The sequence below is a fragment of the Mus musculus genome, chromosome 2 (assembly GCF_000001635.26).
Source record: "Mus musculus strain C57BL/6J chromosome 2, GRCm38.p6 C57BL/6J".
Lineage (NCBI taxonomy): Eukaryota > Metazoa > Chordata > Mammalia > Rodentia > Muridae > Mus > Mus musculus.
In genome coordinates this window covers 115,401,365-115,411,087 of record NC_000068.7, presented here as the reverse complement: position 1 = coordinate 115,411,087, position 9,723 = coordinate 115,401,365, and the positions used below count along the sequence as shown (strand labels likewise).

At 35.3% G+C, this 9,723-nt stretch overlaps 1 long non-coding RNA gene across 1 annotated transcript; it reads left to right on the top strand.

The window, feature by feature from the left end:
- The first annotated feature begins 820 nt into the window (after positions 1-820).
- On the top strand, positions 821-9,010 carry Gm39910. Its single transcript, XR_866651.1, has 3 exons — positions 821-892; positions 2,883-3,061; positions 8,892-9,010. It is a non-coding gene; the product is annotated as a predicted gene, 39910 (long non-coding RNA).
- The last annotated feature ends 713 nt before the right edge of the window (positions 9,011-9,723 follow it).

The window sequence follows — 9,723 nt, the reverse complement described above, 5'->3', positions numbered from 1 at the left end:
ATTTTCTGTATAAAAATGTGAAAAAAGAGAAGGGGAATTACAACATTTTCTTAAATTCTCTGTAGCTTGTAATGTGCATTACGTTGAACAACGAGAAACCATTTTTTGGTGTGGCAAAAGAGTTTTAATATTGGCAATTTCATACAGTTTAGAATGTAAAAAAAAAATGATACTCTTTTCCTGAGGGAAATTAAACCCAAATTATACTTGGATTATCTATGAAGACATGCAATATATCTGTTAGAGAGCCTTTCCCGTTGTCTGTTGCCACAGATGACTTCTTGAAGGAACTCACTCCTTGGGCCATTTCCCAGCAGTCTCTGCAATGACCTTTTATAGCAAGCAAGTGAAAATGGTGTAGACACCGTGTGGCTAGATATAGCACAGTCCTGTGCTATGCAAGCCAACACTTTGCTCTGACTGAGGGAGACACCTGTAATGAGAGGCTTGGAGGAGATGGATCACTAGTCTCCCATCCATGGCAGTCAAGTGGACAGAAGTGTATCAGCATGGCTGGAAGCACTCATCATTTGGCTCAGCTTGTAGAAGGCAGACAAGCATGAGGTGTGCATGTGCAAGTTGTCCTCTTTCAAAGGTCAGCTTGTGACATTGCTAGTATATGCCAGGATCTTGTCTACCCAAGATTCATTTTAGTTTTTCAGATGTCATTGCTTGCTTATCATGTTAAGCAGTGACATTGGAAGATAGCAGAAAAATGAGAGATTTCAGCTGTATGAAGATTTTGCTGAACTTCTAGATAGCCGGTATAGTTCAAAGATGTGTCTAATGTTGTTAATACAGTTTTTCTTTCCTCTCCAGCAAATGTTTATCCCTTAATGAACTCTGTATGAACTTACTTGTTCTGGAGTCCTGAGGATACTTCATGTAACAGGTACTCTACCACTGAGCTCTACAGGTCTCCCCAAGCCTCCCTTTGCTCCTCTCTTAAGAATAATTTTATTTTGGAGACTGAATAACAGCTATGAATGTGATGAACTATATATGATATATTGTACATAAATACAACATAATACTAGATTTATAAAGGACTTATAACATTTATTTATAATGTTTATTAACATTTGGAAAGGATAATATTTTCTACTAATTCTGTTTTCAGGGATGGCACTCAGGAATTTTTTTCCAGTGAGTTGACATATCACACTCGCAGAAGACATGAATATGATTGTTAAAACAAAACAAAATCCCAGCCATGAGCACATTGGGAGTACACAAAAACTAATTTCCATAATGATATCACAAAAATATTTGACAGTGATAGAGATGATTTTAAGTTTGTTTAGTAAATACCCCTACTATCTTGAGAGTTTTCTTTCCAAACTTAGGTATAATCCAGTCTTAGAGTTAACATTTTTCAAAATTGATTCTATTTACATATAATTAATAACTCTTATATTAGATATTTTGTATACAAATTCCATAGTATAGTTGTATGCAATTAAGTTTATGTTATTAAAATATATGATTATGGAGTTGTTAATAACTATGGTTAGATTCTTTAACTGAATCCATTCAGCTATTTAACAGTCTTTGAAACTTGTAACACATTTTAGCCAGTGTAGTTTTCATGAAGTTGATAACATAATGCACCACTGATGAATGCTAATTCCAAGTAAATTTATCTACAAATACAAAATACAAGTTGTCTGTATATACATACATACATACATACATACATATACACTATACATATTTATGCATATGTGTGTATATACACATGTGTGTATATACATACATACACACATATATATATGTATATATACATACATACATACATACCACATACATATATATGTATATATTATACCCATGTACAATATATTAAACATTAAATGGTGTATTATGGGTGAATATTTGATAGCAACATATATTCATTAAATATATTCTATATTCTAATGAAATTTTATGTGACAGAATAGTTAGGTTCATTTGTAATTGTTATATAGTAAGCATAGTAGTTATGCTACCAGAGGACAACATGAGATAGGTTGGTACATGTATACACTCTAAAACATTTACTCAGGTTAAACATAGCCATCTCCTTAAACTTTTACCACTTCCTATGTGAAAACTTGCTGAATGCTTTCTCCTAGGGTGTTTTTTTGTTTGTTTGTTTTTGTTTTTTGTTTTTCTTTTTGAGACAGATGTCTCATTATGTATTCTTGGCTGGCCTGGAACTCTATAACTAGACCAGAGTGGAACTCACAGAGATCTGCCTGCTTCTGTCTCTGCTGGTAATAAATGTGTGTGCTTCCATGCCTGTCTCTTCTCCTAGTCTTAAGTGCAGTGCCCAGTACTGTATAGCCATTTTGCTGTGATGTAGCACACCATATCTGGCTCCTATGTGAGACTTCATGCCCACTTTCAGCTAGCTTTTCTCCAACCATTTCCTTGACTCTTCTCAGTCTTTGGTCCCCACCATTGTGCTTTTAGCTTACATGACATCAAACATTTTAGATTTCATACATGAATCAAATCATGTGGCATTTGCTTTTCTGAGTCTGGCTCATTTCATTTACCATAATAATATCCAATTCTAACCATATTGTCCAAAATAATGTGGTTTAATTGTTTCACAACTGAAGGTAATTTCATGTGTACCTGTACCTGTACCACATTTTCCTACCCCCATCCCTCTTTCTTCCCCACATCTTCTATTTCTCCAATTCTTCTACAATGGATAAGGTCTCCTTATGTAGTTCAGTCTCCCTTAGAATACACCAGATAGACCAAGCTGGTCTTGAACCCACAGCGATCCTTCTGTTTCAGGTTCCCAAGTGCTGGAATTACAGATGTGAGACACCACATCTGGCTATACCAGATTTAAAAAAAAGTTCATCCATTATTTGATTTTATTTCAGGCTCCTGTGGATAATGCTGCAGTAAACATGGAGCTCACCAGTCTCTTTAAGCTGATGTCATTTCCTTTGGCTGCACACCCATACAGTGGCTGGATTACAGGGTACCACCACCTTCACTTTTACAAGGGAACGCGCATACTATTTTGCAATGGTCACACTAAGCCACATTTCCACCAAAAGTGCGTAATGGTCTTCTTCCTTGGGGTCCTCAAGAGTGTTTCTTACCTTTAATCTGTTTGAAAAATAGCCATTCTTATTGTGATGGAAATATTTTAAAAGTGCAACATGTTATAGTTATCAAAGTGTTTTGAGCAGAAAGAGCTAAACTACCTCCATTAATTATCCCAACATTTAGAAATATTATAATGCCATTTTTCATTCATTTCTGAGCAAAAATAGAGGAATAGTTATTCACCTGGAAATTCTATTTCAATAGATATCAGCATAGCGAACTATATCTTAAAATCCAATCTTCCTTTGGTAATTATATAAAATTTAAATTTTAGGAAGGAATACATTTACTCATTAAATTTTTTGACAATGGTCTTAATGTCATCAAAATAAACAGAAGCAAGAGATTTTATAGACATATATTCATTGTGCTAATAAAATAAAAACAATTTAATTGCTGATTTTCATGAAAAGGGTTTCTTGGGGGAAATGTACCAAAAGAAGGGATTTGTTTTTCAGTTCATTTTAGAAATAACTTCTGAAACATTAGATTTTATATAAAAGTATACAGAAAAATGTTGAGCTGCTGTATCGGTACACTGTAAGCTCTTTGTTGCCCATTTTTTATTGCTTTGTACAAAAGATACTTGCATAATTTGAATATAGCCAGAGCATAATATGGAAATTATATTGAAATATGTTTGAGAAGTTTATATATTTATTTACATGGTAGGGGCAAATTATCAGATCATGCTTTCAAAGGAGGCGATTAGTTCTTCCTTTAGCTATTTAATAACTCTAACTCACGGACCCACTTGTTTGTGTTCATTGACAGTGACAACCGTAAACATCTTCAAGTTTCACCAGTGCTGAGTCAGTGTGACTGCTGATTGCCAAGTGACACAGACTCCTTTCTCTGCAGCAGCTTTATACCCGTGTCAGCAGTCATGAAGCCATAGCCTGTAATGTCTTTAGTGGAGAGCAATGCTACTAGGAGATTACTTCTTATGTAGATTTCTAGTTTATATCAACATGCGTGATCGAGTAGCATCTCAGAGATCCAGGGCTAGGATTGTGGTTTTTGGTATCAGTTATTGAATATATATGCATGAAAATGCAGCCTTCATTAGGCTTTAAAAACGCAATTTCCATTTGCTTGTCTATGTTAAAACTTCCTTTTGCATTACTTACAAGTGGAAGACAGTTTTAAAGATTTATTTATTTTAATTTATGGGTACATGCATTTGTCTGTGTGTTTATGTGCAAGTGTGTGCTGGTGGGTATAGAGAACACAACAGTGACTAAGATCCCCTAGTGCTTGGTCTCCTAGCACAGGCCTATAATCAGAGCTACTGGGGAGACTGAGGCCAGAGGATCTCAAATTCAAAGCCAGCCTAAGCAACTTACAGAGGCATTTTCCCCCCTTCAGAATAAAATAAAAAGTGGGCTGGGAACATAGCCCAGCAGGAGAATACTTAACTAGCATTCTGAAGGCCTGAGTTTGATCTTCTGTACTGCTCCATAGATGAACAAAGGGATATCTTAGTAGAGAGAAATAAAATAAGAGAAATTAGGGAAAATGTTAGAAAAAAATTCTAAGATTTTATAAGGTCATTACAACAAATGCAAATATGTCAAATTCTTTAGTAACACAATGAAAATAAAAAGAAAATAAGCTACATTTAGAAATGAGCAGTGCTGATAAAATATAATGACAAATTCAAGATAAAATGTTAAGAAAAGAGATCTACAAGACACCTTTAAAATGAAGCATTTCATGGTCATAATAAAAGAGAATGAAATAGGTCTTAAAGTAAAAACATCACTAGAAAGAAAGACGGTAACAAGTTGTTTCCCATCTCTGGGCAATGTGTCTGGCCTGTTACAACTTGATCTCTAGGACACATTAGGGCTTCACATAAATCAATGGTAAGAGAGTTTGGAATTTGTGCATAGATAGATGAGCCCACTGATCAATCAAAACAGACAGCTCAGAAACAGACCTGGTGTATTTGGTTTGACATAGGACAGAGCTGGTAGTGGAAAAATGATGTCTGAGTAAGTAGCAGGACACTGTATTTATACCTCCATAAAGTTCCTTTCTATATGGCTTAAAATTCATTTCTATATGGCTTAAAAATTTGAACACAATGCTTCAAACACTAAGCACAGATCATGAGAAAGCATTTTATGTGCTTAAGGAAGGGGTTGGCTTCTTAATACATATTTAAAAAGAATATTATTATTGTGTGTGGTGTGATGTGTGTGTGTGGACATGAGCATGCTGCAGTGTGAGCATGGAAGTCAGAGATCGGCTCCATGGAGTCAGATCTCTTCTTCCACCTTTGTGCCGATGCTGAGGGTTGGACTCAGGGAGTTAGGTTAGATCAGGAAATGCTTTGCTCACTAGGCTGTTTTAGCATCCCCTATTAATAGGTTTTCAAAAGAGTGAAAAAGATGAAAAAAGAGAAACAATGATAGTTTGTCCAAATTAAAATGATGAGATTTGACTCTATCAGAAAGAAGAAAGGCAAAAAACCCGACTGATGTATCGATGTTATCAATGCTCCTTCTATGCTGTTTTAATATAGGTTCATTTTGGTTCTATTTTTGTTAAGTTCAAATCCAGGGCAGCAGGAACAGTTAGTTGCCTAAATATAAATCTGTGTGGAAAAACCCATGAAGATAAGAAGAGAATATGTACGATAGTGTTTTGTTTTTCCTGGTAGGAGATAGGAATTGCCAGCAAGACCCAGTGGGTGGATTCAGAAACAGTAACTCTACTACTGTGGTAGGGAATGACCACTGGGAACACTGGAATTTGTTGTATTGCTACTCTTTCAACTTCCTCTGTGTGACAAAATATTTTTTTAAAAAAGATAAAAATTTAAACTATGATGAATTTAATATGTTGATATATATAAACTATGTTCTTATTGAAGCACTGGCGTACATGAAACTAAACTCATTTATTTAAAAAGAACTAAAAAAGTTAAAATTAAGATATCAACAGACTAGGCAGATCTTTGGGATGTAAGACATCAGTAGGTGCTGATCTCACATATGTGAGGAACTGTGTTTGAGTCTCAGCAGTGAGAAAAGCAACCTTAATTAAGAATTTGGATTAATTTTTATGTTAATAAGAAAATATAAACATATTTATTTATCATTGGTTGGTACACAATGAATTAGAGGCTTCTAATAAATACTTCTGGCTGACTATTATTTTCTCTATATAGAGCTTCAAAATACAAAATATCTGGAGATGAATATGTAAAAGATGGTCTAACACAAAATATCAATAATGGGAAAAAGATTACATAAACAAAGCAACATCCTAAATATTTGGTTTCAGATCAAGTAGGACTGACTAACCAGGTGACATATTTACTCTGTCTTGTGTGTAGTCACTAGATCTCTGTGCAGGCCACTTTGTACAACGTAGCTATCATATTTGAAAAGGACAAGGACCTTCTCAGTCACTTTAAACCACAGTGACCATGTGTTAAGGCACAATTTGAATCATGGTGGCACATTTATTTTGACAAAACCTTTCACCAACACTTGATAGGAAAGGAAACATTCTTATAACAATGTAGGATAAGATGCATAGATTTCTCCCTTATTTGCCTTCCATACCTGGAAATGAGTAAGAAAGTTTTTAAAATAGACTTGATGTATCACTTTTCCTCAAATTAAGAGAAATAGTAAAAAACAAAAAACAAACAAAAAAAAACTACTGTTAGTGTTTGAGCATGCTAGATAGTTTCATTTCATGTCATCAGTAGTCTAAAAATCTTCATTAGATCAGAGTTCCATGCGTGTTTTAATCATATTCTCTCCTTGCTGAGCTCTTCCCTGACTCATTATCCCTTTCCCACTTACCCAATTGTGTGTGTGTATGTGTGTGTGTGTGTGTTATAATTGCTCAAGACCAATTTATGCGACTCAAAATATTCTGGGATGCTGGTCTTTCACTCAAAAGCAGTCAGGTTACCAGGGGCTACACTCAGCTTGGGGCAGGATTGAGTCTTCAGCTCTCCTCTTTCTGGTAGGCTTTTGTCTGGCATGGGTTCTTCTGAACACATTGTGCTCCTTCAGTCCTCCAATGCTCTCAACTCTCAGTTTTGCACAAGTCCTCATCAACGTAAAGTGTGACGCAAAAGAGTCACGCCCATAGCTTAAGATTTCCATGTATTATTCTTCTTCAGACAATAAGCCAAATCGTAGCTTGGTTCTTATGGTTATTCTTTTATGATACTAAGACTTTAGCAAATTCTACAATTACATTTGAGATTGGTGATTTCTATTTCATACCATAGCAACATTTTTGAATGACCTGTATTACTCAGAAGGTCTGCTTTATTGCCCACAGAATGAATTTATTTGTCATCCAAATATTATATTGTTAAATTTACAACAAGCACTTTCACAAAAGAACAGAAAAACCACTGCCTCTCCCCACATTGCCCTTTCACACTAGTGATTCTATTATTCCATCAAGCCAGATGAATTTTAAACTTAAATTTTACTGGCATGCTAAGTTCTGTGGCAAGGTATTTTTCCCCCTCAAGGCAGGGAGATAAAAACGAGATAGGCATCTCCCTGGTGGAAAGTGGTCTTCAGAAGGTCAGTTCCTAAAGTTAGCAAGTGGTCTGGCAAGTGCTCACAAGCTCAAACCACACCCTCCAAAACTCAGCCTTTCTTGAGGTTTTCCTATTCATTTCAAAATTTACCTTTTTCTTACCCATTTGTTTCTAATCTTTTAGTTATATTTATGAGTGTTCTTTTTCTTTGGGAAGTAGATTTCCACTACCCTTTATTAGTCTTATTATTAGTATATCTTGATTATGCAGAGCAAAGGGCTTCCTTGTGGCATTTTACCCATTCATATAATGTAACTCCGTTGAATTAAGCTGGTCGGTGGCTCTTCCTCAGTCCCTGATCCGAATGTGGGTCTTTAGCACTAGTGGGTCTCTTATTCCTTCAAGCTGGATTCATTTTATACTTCATATTTCTTCAGAAGTTTCTCACTTAATTTTTATAGTACATATATATAAATGAATTGTGGTGCCAAGTTGTGCTTTAATATATACATTTTTCCTATTTTCTTAAGACTGTAAATCAATATGAATCTTCACTATGTTTTACATCTATGGTTAGATAATAAGTATAAACATATCTGCATCCATCATCTATGCATATGTGGGATCATTTATTACAACACTATAAAACAGAATTTACTCAGCACAACATGAAGTATTAGGACACTTAACTCTGAAACATTATCCAAGAAAAAGCTTACTAGATTTTTTTTCCTTTAAATTCTACCATTAAAGACCAACAAAAGTGGGTATCCATAAATACATCAAAAAGTTGTAAATTTGTCATTGCTTGAGATAATTACACGTTTCAGATGCATCCCATCCCAACATTTGGCTGCTGAAATGCAACCCTGTAATCTATTTTCTGACTTCAGTGAGGTACAGTTTAAAATCAGGGTCACAAGAAGGTGAGGACAGACAGTAATACACTTGTTGACCCTTCACAAGAATTCCAGATAAAACCCCAGAAGTTGAGTCAGAGATAATCACAATAACAAACGCTCCATCTATCTACCTGTCAGCCTCTTCCTCTCAGGGAGGGACAAAAGGTCACTAAAATAGCCTTTTTTAAAATTCCCATGAAAACATTTTTACCTTTTTTTTTTTTAAAGAAAAAGGGGGGACATTGAGAAATGGTACTATGAGTTCAGTAGGGCTACTGGAACTTTTTGTCATTGAATTTATGTTTATTCTAAAAAGCCCAAACACTAAGGTATTCCCCCACCTCTTCCAGGCAGAAGATTTTGAAGAAACTTAACAAGGAGAATAAGAAGGAAGGGAAATGGTTGACCTCATGTGGATGATCAAGCAAACTTACAGATAAGCCTTCAAACGCCAATTTCCAGCCTTTTGGTAACTAAGAAATGTAGAGCATGGTAAAATCACACTTTCTTTGCCTATCTTTTTTGTTTCAATAATAAATAAAATAGTATTAAAATGCTGCCAGATCCATTATACTTTTCCTACTAAAATACTGGCCAATTATTACTGATTTTTAAGGAGCCCATGAGCCATGGAAAACGTTGTAATTATTATAGCCTTTTAAAACTTTGTTCAGGTCTGTGTTATTAGCATGGTTTAGATTTCCTGTGCAACTATGTTGCTAATAATAGTCAAACATTGAAGAAAGGAGCCTGGGTTGCTATTTCTCATAACTTGCCTCTCCAGATTATGGCTTAAAGGACAGATATTGTAGACCTCTCTTCTTCATCTGTTTTTTATGACGTTTAACATAGGAATGATTCTTAAATGGAGGATTTGGAGGGGGGCAGTGGGATGGCTCAGTGGTTAACGGAAAGGTCTGGACTTCCAGAGGACAGTGTGCCTATTCCCATCACCCACATGGCAGCTAACAGCCATCTATAACTCTAGTTCCAGAGTACCTGAAAAGTACTGATAACATCTCTGGTCTCCATGGGCACTGCATGCATGTGGTGCACAGCCTTAGAGGCAAGTCAGTCATATATATATATATATATATATATATATAACATTTTTGTTAATTAAAATAAAATTTAAAAGGGAACCTATTAAAGGGGAAGGTGGGCAATACAATTAAAATCTAT